Source organism: Anomaloglossus baeobatrachus, chromosome 4 (genome assembly GCF_048569485.1).
Source record: "Anomaloglossus baeobatrachus isolate aAnoBae1 chromosome 4, aAnoBae1.hap1, whole genome shotgun sequence".
NCBI lineage: Eukaryota > Metazoa > Chordata > Amphibia > Anura > Aromobatidae > Anomaloglossus > Anomaloglossus baeobatrachus.
The window spans coordinates 298262415-298277602 of record NC_134356.1 but is presented as its reverse complement, the minus strand read 5'-3'; the positions used below and the strand labels follow the sequence as shown (position 1 = coordinate 298277602).

Below are 15188 nucleotides of genomic sequence, written 5' to 3'. Positions count from 1 at the left end.
GCCACCAATGTCTCCCAATCTGACCCCCTTAAACTTTTATCTTTGGGGTCATCTGAAGGCAATTGTCTATGCTGTGAAGATACAAAATGTGCAGCATCTGAAACAACGGATACTGGAAGCCTGTGCTAGCATTTCTTCTGCGGTGTTGCTATCAGTGTGTCAAGAGTGGGAGAAGAGTGTTGCATTGACAATCCAACACAATGGGCAGCACTTTGAACACATTTTATAAGTGGTCATAAAATTGTAAATAACTAATGAACGAATAAAGTTAGGTTAAAACCAAACACACCATTGTTTTTCTTGTGAAATTCTAAATAAATCCAAAATGACCAACTTCAAAATGGCCACCATGGTCACCACCCATCTTGAAAAGTTTCCCCCTCCCATATACTAATGAGCCACAAATAGGTGTATCCATATAAATGGCTCACCCTGTACTGTGGAGTAACAGGCATCAAGTCTGTTTCCTCAGCACTTAACAAATGATTGTCCATCTCTTTGTATATATTTATATTCATTGTTTAAATCGTATATTTATTACAATCTAATATTCAGGTTGAACTCATCCTTAAAGGAAATTCCATTCAAATTGTTAGAACTTTACCATTGACAATGTAAACTGAAATTCTGATGTTTAGTAGCAAATTTTGAATTATTTTAGCAATAATCCAACAATTTTAAGCTGCTTTCAACATCTGTTGGTAAAATCAGGTCAGACCTCACCACATAAACTGTACTACACTGCTTGTGTCATTACATAGTATCAACTGATTTCTAAGGGTCAACTGGATCTAATCACAATAAAAGATAATGACTGTGCAAAAGTTAAAATATCTGGTGTTTACCATTTTAAACTTCTAGCAGGATTTCCAGTACCATATTTATTTTTGGACAATAGTTTATAGTTTCTCATGCACACTGAGCTTTGGTATTCGGAGATACTCCCCTTTGGTCATCTTACATGTTCTCTGCTGGTCTATTCAAGAGCAGGGGGACTGTCTCATACCGCAAAAAACTCTAAACTAAGAGTATTCAGAGAAAATGGCAGCCCTTTTTAAGAAAATTAAGAAGGGACTGGACTTCAAAGGAACCCTAACAGAAAGATTAAAATGGAGCTAAAAGATATTTTAAAGAGGTTGCCCACTATCCTTACATTGATGGCCTATCCTTTTCCTAAAGGCTGCTTTACACTCTGCGATCTCACTAGCGAGATTGCTAGCATGCGTACCCACCCCCATTGGTTGTAAGTCACGGGCAAATCGCTGCCTGTTGCGCACAATATCGCTCGGACCCGTCACACTACTTACCTGCCTAGTGACGTCGCTGTAACCGGCGAACTGCCTCCTTTCTAAGGGGGCGGTTCGTTTGGCATCACAGCGATGTCACTAAGCGGCCACCCAATGGAAGCGCAGAGGCAGAGATGAGCGGGACGTAACATCCCACCCACCTCCTTCCTTCCTTATTGGTGGCGGCCGCAGGTAAGGAGATGTTCCTCGTTCCTGCGGTGTCACACATAGCGATGTCTGCTGCCGCAGGAACGAAGAACAACATCGTACCTGTAGCAGCAACGATATTTGGGAACTGGACAGCGTGTCAACTAGCAACGAGAAGGTGAGTATTTTTGCTCATTAGCGGTCGCTCATACGTGTCACACGCAACAACGTCACTAACGAGGCCGGATGTGCGTCACGAATTCCGTGACCCCAACAACATCGCGTTTGTGATGTCGTTGAGTGTAAAGCAGCCTTAAGGGTAGGCCGTCAATATAAAAGTAGTGGACAATCTCTTTGACTATACATTATGCATTATTGTTAAATTATTATTGTGTACAGGAGAGTTCCTGTAGTATAAATGACAATATACTAGTTTTGACAACCATTATTAAATTACTATATGTGAAATTTTAATGCAACAAGATGTCTACGGTGTTCCTTAAAGGGATTGTCCACTAATATGACATTGATGGTGTATCCTTAAGATAGGTCCCGGCGGTGGCAACAGGTCATCAGAAATGCTCAATTCTGGAGCTGCTCCATCTTCTGATAGTGGCCGCTGCTGGGTATTGCACATACACCTCCTTTAATTAGAATGGGAGGCAGATGTGTAGTACCCAGCTTTGGCCACTATCAGAAGATGGAGCATTGTCGGAACTGAGCATTTCCAAACACCTGCTGCCACCGCTGGGACCAAGAACAGCTGATTGGTGGGGGTGCAGCATGTTGGACCCCGGTCGATCAGACATTGATGAGCTATCCTAACGATAGGCCATCAATGTCAAAGTAGTGGCTATCTCCTTTAAACAAAAACAAATGGAGTTGTGCTTGTTGCTCTACTCTAGTGAAGTGAATGGGACTAAGGTGCAGTACCGTACACAACCTGTGGGCAGGTGTGGTGCTCTTCTTAGTTAAATCAATAAATATTACAGGTCAGAGGTAGGTTTACTTTATGTAGCTAATATATTAGGAATGGGATGACTTTGTGTGTTCTTGATAAATATAGTCTAGGGTATGTATTAAAAATTATCACATATTTATTGTGGACGAGTGAATTTATTGCAAACTAATGAAATTTGCTAAAATTTTCTAACCTCCTGGATTCTCACTAATCCAACCTTCTTCTAAAACAATTTGTGATAATCAAGCAAACTGGCTGTTACTTTGCTGGATTTATATGGGCCGGGGAGAAAAAAGCAACAAGAGGAGACAGGAGCTGGAGAATGGGCCTTATAAACTAGTACCTGTAGGGAGCTGTGGCGGCATGGACAGGCCAGGGGCTAGGCGACTATGAGTTTTTATTGTTTTAACACTAGAACTATTGGACTCGTGACACCTATATAGAAATACATGGTGCAAAGTAGTCAAAATGACTACCTCAGTAGTGACGTGAGTAGTAGTAGTTCTAGTGTTAAACCCCTTCCCAGGCCTTCCAATTATTATACTTTGAGGTTGGCAAACAACAGATCATACCAATACATTTCATTAACCCCTTAACGACCGCGGGCAGTAAAATTACATCCTAAATGACATAATGTTACTACCCGCGGTCCCCCGGCGGCAGCATGCCGCGATTGGCACACATCTCAGCTGATTTTTACAGCTGAGATGTGTGCCTGCTAGGCACGAGCAGAATCGTTATCTGCTCGTGCCGATTAACCCCTTATAGGGCGCTGTCAATACATGACAGCGCCATTATAAGCGCGATTGCGGTAATGTTTTCCTTACCGCCCGATACCGGAAGTCACGTGACGCGATCACGTGACTCCCGATAGTTGTCATGGTAGCACAGGGTCATGTGGTGACTCCTGTACTACACCTGACTTGGTTTCACTTTCGCTGTGCCAGGGGCATAGCAAAAGAGAAAGACAGCGTATCTGCTGTTTACAGCCTTGTAGCTCTGATCAGCAGATACTGCAGAGCGATCGGAATGCTGATCGCAATAGCTCCCTAGGGGGGACTAGTAAAATAAAAAAAAAAGTTAAAAAAAAGTTTTAAAAAATTAAAAAAACAAAAAAACCTAAAAGTTCAAATCACCCCCCATTCGCCCAATTGAAAATTAAAGGGTTAAAAAAAATACACACATTTGGTATTGCCGCGTTCAGAAACGCCCGATCTATCAAAATATAAAATCAATGAATCTGATCAGTAAACGGCGTAGCGGCAAAAAAATTCCAAACGCCAAAACGATGTTTTTTTGTCGCCACAACTTTTGCGCAAAATGCAATAAGAGGCGATCAAAACTTAGCATCTGTGCAAAAATGGTACCGTTAAAAACGTCAGCTCGAGATGCAAAAAATAAGCTGTCATTGAGCCATAGATCCCGAAAAATGAGAACGCTACGGGTCACGGAATATGGCGTAAAACGTGCGCCACTTTTTTCGGACAAACTTCCAATTTTTTTTTAACCCATTATATAAAAGTAAACCTATACATGTTTGGTGTCTACGAACTCGCACTGACCTGAGGCATCACACCCACACATCAGTTTTACCATATAGTGAACACAGTGAATAAAATATCTCAAAAACCATAGTGCTATCGCACTTTTTTTGCAATTTTTCAGCATTTGGAATTTTTTTGCCATTTTCTAGTACACTATATGGTAAAACTTATGGTTTCATTTAAAAGTACAGCTCGTTCTGCAAAAAATGAGCCCTCACATGACAATATTGACTGAAAAATAAAAAAGTTACGTCTCTCAGAAAAAGAATGGCGAAAAAGAAAAACGGAAAGCGAAAAATCAGTCGGTCGTGAAGGGGTTAAGGCAACTTGAACTTTTGCATTGAATACATTTGCTAAAAATCATATTTTATGGCTGATTTTGAGCAAATCTGCCTAATTCAAATTTTAACAGATTTGTTCAACTCCAAATCCAAATCCATTGTTATATTTCCAATGATAAAAATGAACATATTATTTTGTGTCTCATATTTATTATTATCATTATTTTATTTTAATACAGCGGTTTGATCTGAAATGGAGATACCTGCTAACGCATCTTAGAGACATATTTCTGTCTTTTTTTGAAGGAATAAAGGATATTAGGTGAATGGATGAATCTATTTGTCAGCTATCCGTGCATTACTAAGGTTTATTTGTTCCACATATTTGTTGGTTCTTTTGAACCAGTCGAGAAACTCTTTCATTTGTCTAATTTATAAGCTTTCCCGGGCCTGCATTCCAGTACTTTAGAAGTGTCACCAGCAATCACTATGAAAAATTGCAGCTTGCATCTTGCTCTACTTTCCTTTTTCCAGCTTTAAAGTCGATCCCAACTACCAAAGGGAGTTCAGTTTCGAACGTAACAAATCTAATTTAACCCCACTGACTTTCAATCTCTGTGCCTAATGGTCATTTTGTAGAGCTTGAACACTTGTGAACCTGCGCTGAATCATTTATATTCAAAAATGCAATCAAACTTAATATCCTACAATGGTATATGTGATACAATGGAACCACAATGCTGAATACATTATTTTTCCCAAAAAATAGTTTCACAACTACATGTACTGCAAGAAAGGCAGCATTTTCCCTGTGAATAGTTTTACAACTTCTATTATTAAACTGTATTGTTGCCCAGTCGGTATCTAGAGACAGGTTTTTAATAGGCAGCTTAGAATGCAAAATGTCACAGTGTCACAGAAATAGATTATTACGGAATTCAAGGAAGAATTGATTTGACTGGCCATTTGGCATTCAATTTGCACCTGTCTACTGTGCAGCTAGGGATAAAATGATTCCACAAACAATTAGAATCAGCAATTATTCATGAAAAATATACTAGTAAAATTAGAAATCTCAGTAATATGTGAAAACATGCATTGAAGGGTGGCCCAAACTATTTACAGTGTGAAATATGCTCAATTAATATTTATAGAACATTTCAGATGTAAAAATGCTGCTAATATAATTAATCTCTAGACCAATCTGAACTACCATTTTTTGCCCATTGTGTCATTCCCTGAAATACAATATGGTCATGGTCATTACTCATTAATATAATTTTTTTCGTCTTCTTTTACGTAGCAGTAATCATTTTTTATATAAAACAATATTGTTGGGTGAAGAAAATACTTCTTTAGACCCCTTCACATGTCAGTAATTCTGCTATGTATGACGCCGTTATCATATGTACGGGAATCACTGACATATGCAGACCCATTAAAATCAATGGGTCTGCTCACACATCTGTGTTTTCCCAAGGACCTTGTGTCTGTATGCAGCACACGCATGCCCGTGTGTTCCACACGGAGACAAGTTCGTTTTTCTCCGGCATCTCTGATCTTATATGGACCATAAAGTGGTGTGATCCATGTGACACATACCAAAGAAAACACGTGTCTTCGAAATGAAATTATTTTCGATACTCATCATTATGCTCATGCATATTCACTGCACCGCGGACCCATAAGTAACAACAGCAGGGAGACAGCAGCACCAGGGACAGCAGCACTGGAGACAGCAGCTCCAGAGACATCAGCACCATGGACAGCTGAGTAGAAAGTTCCTGCACTCCATGTGCTATTACAGATAGCACACAAAAAACATACGGACCTTTAACGTGTGTTTTTCACTGATGTGTGAAAGACACCTTATATAGAGAGTTCTATTAATAGGAAGGATTAGAACACCATAACCTACATAGGTAGAATTCTGTTAGTTGATAGAAGCCTGTCTATTTTAGTTAGAGATATATTAAGAAAATGGTGTACATTAAAAAATAACTGGAAAACATGAATAAGTGAATACACAAGTTAAGGATTTTTTTTTTTACAAATGAAATCTTATAATAAATGAATGATGACAACTAGATATATTGCACCATATGAAAAACAGGAGAAAAAGGAGGGGTTTTTTTGGGTACAAAAGTGAACAGGCTTTATTGATATAAAGATTAAAAGACAAAATTTACTGATGACAATACATGATTACATACATAGTCAATATGTACAATACATGGTAACACAATACCTAAAATAGAGGACAGTTACAAAAAGGTACAGTGGGTGGGCTTAAATCAGCGCAGTGCCTGCACCACCTCCTGCCCGTTCACACTCAGCCTTCCCAAAAGTTTAACGCACCAACCATAGCTATGGTATATATCTCAATGGGAGAGGGGGAGAAACGGTGAGGAATATTTCCAAGTCAGGGTGTCAGCGCAGGAAGAAGCAAGCTGGTAACAGAATCTTGGATAGAACCCGACGTATGTTTCAGAGTATTTACGATGGCTTAATCATGGTTAAGCCATCGTAAATACTGCGAAACGTACATTGGGTTCTACGGGAGATTCTCCTACTGGCTTGCTTCTTCCAGCGCTGACAACCAGACTGCCAATCAGTTGGTTTTGGTCTTGGGGCAGGCAGCCGAAATGCTCAATTTACGTGCTGCTCCGTCTTCTGATAGTGGCCACGACCGAGTATTGCACATCTGCCTCCTATTGATCTGAATGGGAGGTGGATGTGCAGTACCTGGCCGAAGCCACTGTTTAAAGAAGAAACAGAGCTGGAGCTGAGCATTTCCGGCTGCTTGCTGCCGCCGCCGGGACTGAAAACAGCTGATCAGCTCGGGTGCTGGGTGTCGGACTCTGGCCTATCAGACATTGATGACCTATCCTAAAGATAGGCCATCAATGTAAAAGTAGTGGACAATCCCTTTAAAATTTTGATCATACTGTAGAAAGCTCACTACCACGTCGTGGCGAACCTCTCAGTGGGTTCTTAACCATAAAGGTGCGGCATCATGCACCATCCACCGTCGCAGTGACAATGCACCAACAGGGTGTGTTACCTGGTATCTCACTGCACCCATGCTGCAAGGCTTAGCCCCTATGATTCTTGGCCACTGATAGACAGAGACAGAAAAGGACCCCTGTGCAAAAACAATATATGGGCCCTCTGTAGACAAATAGCTCGTGAAAATTGACAATTCCCCCTGATTTGGAGGTACAAATGGCCATCTTACCTTTTGGGCCCCTGTGTGGCTGCACAGGTTCCACCAATAATATGCCCGTCACAGCCCATATCACCCAACTGCCACAGTACCACAGTAACAATGGCTGCAATGGCAACAAGTGAACAGAGCTATAAATCTCACTTTCCACATTTTCTCAAATTAACTAAAATATTAGGGACAAATGGGAACCTTGCTGGTCTAAGTAAAACAAATAAGAGTGGGCAGAACCTCAAGTTCAGCCTTGTAAATGTTTTCTTAGCTGCTTTTTGAATGTGCTGTTCATGTCTTTTTCTATAGCTAGGACATATTGCACTATTTTCTTGTTTGCATTGTTGAACCATGGATTACTATGTCCTTCGGAATTGTAAAGTGCTGCAGAATATCTTGGTGTTATATAGTTGAAATAATAATAATAATATTAATAATAATCATAATTATTATTATTATTATTATAAGCAGGATCAAACTTACTCCCCAGACTACCAGAGTGTCCTCCAGTAATCCCAGACATTGTAATGTAAATAATTATCCTTAATGGAAACTGATTACCTGGTTCATGCTGCCCAAACTGCAGACTGCATAAATCAGAGCCTAACTGCACCATTAGAGCCAAGAACATTTTCCTTGAAATATTTAGATGTTGTAGGGTAAATAAAGTTGAAGATCCAGTCGGGGATAACTATATGGTCTCTCAAACGCCAGCGTGTTTAGCCAAAAATATACCTGGCAGCCAGGCTCTGGACTCTGACAGGGCCCTGTAGTGCCCGGTTCCGGTCCCATCACGGCATCCCTACATGCTTCCGCTCCCAGGCCCAGATGGGGGCACCCTTCCCCTCACCTGCCTCCTGGCTCCATGTGCGTTCCTGCCCCGAGCTCTACCGCAGCCCCCTCCTGCTTCCAGACCACACACAGGCCTGCTGGGATTGCCTAAAGGGTGCATGCACGGCCACACTCCCTTTCTTAATGGGCCGGCGTTCTATTACCCGGAAGTGATCCTAGAGGTCATCTCACCCTGAAAGGTACTTAAGACCACCTCCCATTAGTGGAGGGGCCTGAGCAACATTGCCTACTAGTTAGTGCATTGCTAGTTCTCCGGTCCCTTTACTCTACTGTGTCTAGTTCACCTAATTATGTCCTAGTATCCATCTCTAATTCTTAACCTGGGCCTCGTTCTAGAGTGCGTTCTCTACCATCCCCTCCATGCTGCTATGTCTGAGCCACTACCTCCGTGCTGCCACGCCTAAGCCACCACCTCCGTGCTGCCATATCTGAGCACACCAGCACCTGACGTTAAGAGACTTTACCAGTCCGCAAGAGCCGACCTCCACTGGTTTCTTAATATTTAGGCCCCCTGGGGTATTGCTACTGGTTAACTCCCCCAAGGGAGTCTGGCCTAATGAGTCCACTCCTGAACACTCGCTGTTCCTCGGCGACCATCAAAGCCTCTTTAGATTCTTAATCCTTATTACTGGCCTGAGTATATTGATAACATTATAGTATAAAATGTAAAGTGTAATTGTTTTGTAAAGCTAGTACAAGGTTAAACTCTAAAACTAAGCATGAAGGAGAGACTCTGTTATGTAGTATAGAGAGGGCACATCCACTAACAGCTCTGGTATGGCTGTCGTGCTGTAGCTTACTGGTTGAAAGGACTCATTTCTACACATCATTGTATTAATAATTCATACTTAGTTGCCTGCCAAGGTAAAGTGAATTAACTCTCGAATGTATTGCATATAACACACTTTATGCATGCATCAGCACCTAGACTTTATCAAATGTCACTGTGGGTTTATTTACTAATGAAAGGGTTAAGAAAGTATTCCAAAGAACATAACTTTTTTTAAAAAAAATTCCTTGCTCTACACATTGTTTTTACCTTTTTAATATTTAGTGTTTTAATGTAAATGTAATTTTATGAAATACATGTGTGTAAATGATGTGTTACATTTTTACATTTTTTTTTGCATCAATATAAGTTAGAAGTAGAAACTATAGAGAAAAAATAATAATAAAAACAAATACCTCTTTCATGGTTTAAACCCACTCCTGTTTGGAGCAAATAAATACTGATGCAAAATACCGACTAATCTGATGCTGTGTGAAAGTGACGTAATGCATGAGAGTTTTCTTTAACCTTCAAAGAAATATTGATCTTTGTGGTTAAGAGCCTAAATAAATCCTAATTCATGTGGTTATTGCTAACGACAACTCTTATGGGTATTCTTAGACCTCTAGGCGACACGTCTGACATTTTTTCATTGTTTCCATCTGCCATTTACCTAAAGCGCCAGAAGGAAATTGAGGAAAGAACTGATACTTATTGTTTCAATTGGATTGTTCTTACCTGTCTGCAACATCATGTAATGTTGTGATCCGGCCCCCGACAGCATGCAAGAGTTACCGTATTTTTCGCTTTATAAGACGCACTTTTTTCCCCCAAATTTTGGGGGAAAGTAGGGAGTGCTTCTTATAAGCCGAATATACGGGGGGGGTGTATATATATATGTACACTGCGAGGTCCAGGGAAGGTGGGGGCGCTGTGCTGGGGGCAGGTGAACGCTGCGGCAGCAGCGTTTGATCTCCTGCTCCCGCTCATATAATATGCACAGCCGCTGTCCATCTCCGGTGGTGCTGAAATCGCACACAGTGAGGGGATGGGGCAGCGGTGCATTTTATATGAGCTTGCGCCCCCTTGTGATGGCACATGCCCCCCCCTGTGTTAGATATGGCCCCCGTGCTGCTGCTCATTCTAAAATAAAAAAGCTTTACTTGCCCCCTCCAGCGTTTCTCCCCGTGTCCCTGCTTCTACTGTGATTAGGCAGGCAGAGATCTCAGTCTGCTGTGCCGATCACATGACCGGCACTAGAACCAGGAAGTAAGGAAGAGAAGCACGGAGGGAGACAGGAGGGTGATAAACGCTGGAGGAGGTAAGGAAAGAGTGTTTTATTTTACTATGGGCAGCAGCCTGGGGGTGATATCTAACACAGGGGGACTTGTGCGATCTATAGGGGCCATGGGTAGCACTATGGGGGCGATATCTAACACAGGGGGACTTGTCTTATCTATATAGGGGCCATGGGCAGCACTATGGGGGCGATATCTAACACAAGGGGACTTGTGTGATCTATAGGGGCCATGGGCAGCAGCCTGGAGGCGATATCTAACACAGCGGGACTTGTGTGATCTATAGGGGCCATGGGCAGCACTATGGGGGCGATATCTAACACAGGGGGACTTGTGCGATCTATATAGGGGCCATGGGCAGCACTATGGGGGCGATATCTAACACAGGGGGACTTGTGCGATCTATATAGGGGCCATGGACAGCACTATGGGGGTGATATCTAACACAGGGGGACTTGTGCGATCTATATAGGGGCTATGGGCAGCACCATGGGGGCGATATCTAACACAGGGGACTTGTGCGATCTATAGGGGCCATGGGCAGCAGCATGGGGGTGCTATCTAACACAGGGGAATGTGTGCAATCCATAGACGACCATAGACAGCACAGGGGAGTGTATGCAATCCATAGGGGGCCATAGGCAGCACAGGGGAATGTGTGCAATCCATAGGGGACCATAGGCAGCACAGGGGAATGTATGCAACCCAAGGGGGCCATAGGCAGCACAGGGGAACATGTGCAATCCATAGGGGGCCATAGGCAGCACAGGGGAATGTGTGCCATCACAAGGGGGCTATATTCAATATAAGGGGGCCATATCCAGATTAAGGGGGCTAATTTTAGGATGGGGGGCTATGAGGGATATATACCCTATATGATTTGTTAGAGGGACACTGGCATTATAAGATGGACCCCATTTAACATTAAAAAAAAAAATTCTCTTTTCCTTCATCAAATTTGGGGGTGCGTCTTATAATCAGGTGCGTCTTATAAAGCGAAAAATACGGTAAATGCCAAAAAGCATAATGGCATATAGGAACTGAAGCATATTTGCCATCCTTTGTGATCCAATTGAGTTGCATCAGGCGCACCAATAACTGAGCCTGGTGCAATTAATATATGATGATATATGATCCCAGTCTTACAATATAAAGAACGTAAATAAATAAAAACTGAAACCCAGGCTAGGGTAGTCTGTTTAGTTATTTCTAGCTGTTTCTAGTCAGAACATGTTGATACTATACAGCCAGTGAAAGACCTGGAGAAGATATTTCTAAACTCTTGTGTAGAGATGAGCAAATCGTTTCATGGGACCCTGGTCAAACAGTTAAGCCTTCAATGTCCCAGCATCCCGGCTACTTTTTTGATTACCTGGCCTGGCACAGAATTATAGCAACAGTGTGGTCAATACACAATATCGTACAAAGTTGATGGATCTTGTGGTGCCAGCAGGTAGGAGGCAGGTTGCAGGGCTCTCATCCAGCAAACATGGAATACTACCATGGCAGTTGGATCATTGTCCTGTGATTTTGTACTCTCATCTTTAGTCTGGTCAGGCTATGGGTTGAACTTGATGAATTTAAGTCTACCTTCAACTCTAAAAACTATCAAACTGCATCCCTATTTCTACCACATCTATAACGAGTATCAATGTAGCCATGAAGGAAACCTCACAGTGTAGACCAGCTAGATTAAAGTAACACCAACTCAAATTAATACTTCTTTGAAGGAAAAGGCTAAGTCATGTTGGCCAGTTTACACTAGTTTACCTGTTTATGTTCCAGCATCAGCATATTCAGCATGATGATTTATCTTGGTCATACATAAGAATCTTTTTTTAAAAGATTCTGTCCACTGATGCACCGATGAAACAAAATAATGATCTGACTTATTGGCTTCCATTCTTTTATTGAATGTACCAGAGATTCCTGTTGTTTCTCCCCCAGAAAAATATTTATAGTAGTTTCTGGAAAATATGTACTTATGAGCTACCTGTACGTAATTAACGCATAATATGCTGCAGGCACAGCTGGTAAAGCCTACAAATACCATCTGTTATGAGCAAGTATTAAGCTTTCAATATTTTATGGGTTTTATCTAGAAAAACATGAATAAAAGCAAGGGACAATGATATGGTGTGCAATGTTAAAGGGAACCTGTCAGGTGCAATATGCACCCAGGAACACGAGCAGTTCTGAGTGCATATTGCTAATCCCTTCCTAACCGTCCTTGTATAGACTAGCATAGATAAAGAGATCTTTAGTAAAAGTATTCCTAAATATCTCCTGTGATATGCTAATAAGGCCAGCGACTAGTCGCAAGAGGGTTAGTTCCCTTGGCTAGTCGGCCCCCTTAGCATTTAAGCACTCCCCTGTGGGCATGCTAACATGCTAATAAATGTGCAGTGTCAGAGGCATGGTCATGCTCACCTTTCTGTTGCCAATGCATCCAATGCTGGACGTCAGCTCAGTGCGCACTATGTGAGTTTGAAGCCAGGACGCGTTCACCCGGCTTCACAGTGTGCATGACCGAAAGTCCAGAATCATGTGCACTGAACCAAAATCCAGGAGTCAGACGCGATGGCAGCAAAGAGGTGAGTGAGATCATTCTCTGATGCTATGCATTCATTAGCATATTAGCATGCCCACAGAAGTATGCTTGCATGCTAAGGGGGCCTACTAGCCAAGGGAACTAACGCAATTGCGACTTGTTGCTGGCCTCTTTAGCATATTATAATGGATCTTTAGAAATACTTTTTCTAAAGATCAATTTATCGATGCTACTAGATACAGGGATGGTTAGACAGGGATTAGCAATATGCACTCAGACCTGCTGGGTGCATGTTGCACCTGACAGGTTGACTTTAAATATCATCCACAAATATTTATAAGGTAAATATGGCAATAATAGTGTAAACAGAATGGGAAGCACAAATTATTCTTGTCCAATCAGCTATAAAGTATTCAGCATGAAATAAAATTATGTATCGAGTTATAGGAATGAACTGCAATAATAAAACAATAGCAGGCACCAGATACATCAGATCAAATGGCTTTCTAATAGGATTACAATCTATTATGAATTCTATAAATAGTGTGCACATTAGAAGGCATTCTGGACACAAAGAATCATTGACAATGAGAAATAGCTACTCTTTAATTACATATATTAGATATTATGCTAAAAGGAATCAGAGGTCAAGTCAACAAAGTATCAAATGTTTTCAATGTTTTAATAAAAATGTAATTTTACCTTTTAAAATAGATTAGAGCTGAGGTTATTCTTGTATTTGCTTGTTCAGCTTGAATGTTTCCTGCACATAAAAAAGTGATATTAAAAGAAATTATGACCTTTAGAATAAATATATGAGAATGAAAACAAAAGGAATGCCATAGCTAAAGCCATTATCTTCCTATTAAAATAATAGAATTTGTAAAATTGATTGCTCATAGGGCTGAGCGGATCCGAACTTTGAAAGTCCAGATCCGCACGGTTTCAAAGATGCCCGGGTGCCGGACCCGGATCCGGAATTCCGGGTGCATGATCCAGATCTGGCACTGGGGAAAATAATGAAAAATAAAGAAAAACAGAAATTAAACAGCGTTTCATACATACTGAGACTCGATGTCATGGCGGCACACTGCTTCCGGGTCGTGCATTCACTGCCTCTACTGTTCATCTAAACACACAGCTTTCTGTGTTTTCCCCGCCCAATTGCCGTCCTCTTGTCTTTGATTAGTTGCAGGCAGACCGCGCCCCCAGCCTGTGACAGTATCTGCCTGCCATGCACTCATTGCGGCTGTCATTATCTGCACAGCCAGCGGTCATGCTCTATGGCCGCTGGCTATGTAGCAGAGCTGAAGCAGCGTGGGACCTCGTATGGATTACGCCAGAGCTGCAGGGTGTTGGGAGTTAATAAACTGGTGAAGGAGGGTGTGTGTTTTGTACTTTATTCCAAATAAAGGATTTTTCTTTGTGTCTGTGCTTATTTACATTCACTTACAGGTTAGTGTGATGCAGGTATCTTATAGACGCCTGTGCCATCACTAACCTAGGGTTTAGTAGCAGCTGTGTGTTGCTATTAACCCCTTATTACCCCGATTGCCACCGCTCCAGGGCAATCAAGAAGAGCCGGTATTCCACCGGGATTGTCACATCTAATAGATGCGGCAATACCGTGTGGCTGCGGGCTGGAATATCAGCCCCCAGCCAGCAGTATCACGGCTGGGAATTAAAATTAGGGGGGACCGCACGTCGTTTTTTTTTCATTATTTATTTAAGTAACAAAAAAAAAAGGTGCATCACCGGCACAGCCGCACACTTCTAACAGGAGCATGCATGTGTTTCAAGGAACATGCACGCTCATGTTCAAAGAGCTCAGGCTGTGCCGGCTGATGTCATGTCAGACTTGTACGAGTCTGACAGCTCATCACCGGCACAGCCGCACACTTCTGACAGGAATGTGCATGTGTTTCTGAAAGACATGGACGTTCACCACACTGACTCACAGACACTTGCATTGCTTTCCCTGCCCACCGGCCGTCCTGCCGCCTATGATTGGTTGCAGTCAGCTGACTCGCTGCCACTCAGGGTGGGGGCACGTCTAGCTGCAACCAATTGCAGGGCAGGGAAAACAAGGAATATTTAATTGTCGGCTCCAGAAGGGAAAAGCATGACCCGGAAGGAGTGTGCCGCCATGACACAGCTTTGGGTGAGTATACCGCATGTTCTCCTACCACCCCCCCATCTCCTCCACAAATGTTTTTAATCTCCGGATTTTGGTCCCCATAGACTTATATGGGTACCGGAATCCAGAGCGGACCTGGATTTTA

The 15188-nt window shown here is 42.1% G+C and overlaps 1 protein-coding gene across 4 annotated transcripts in view; it reads right to left on the bottom strand.

Moving 5' to 3' along the window:
* SYT1 (synaptotagmin 1) overlaps positions 1–15188 on the bottom strand; it is a 926220-nt gene that overhangs the window by 461714 nt on the left and 449318 nt on the right. For 3 of the 4 annotated variants that reach the window (XM_075344934.1, XM_075344933.1, XM_075344936.1), the window contains exon 5: positions 13609–13669. The exons of the other annotated variant lie outside the window; for it this stretch is intronic. The gene's annotated coding sequence lies outside the window, so the exon portion shown is untranslated. The remainder of the gene's footprint in view (positions 1–13608; positions 13670–15188) is intronic. 4 annotated transcript variants of the gene reach the window in all.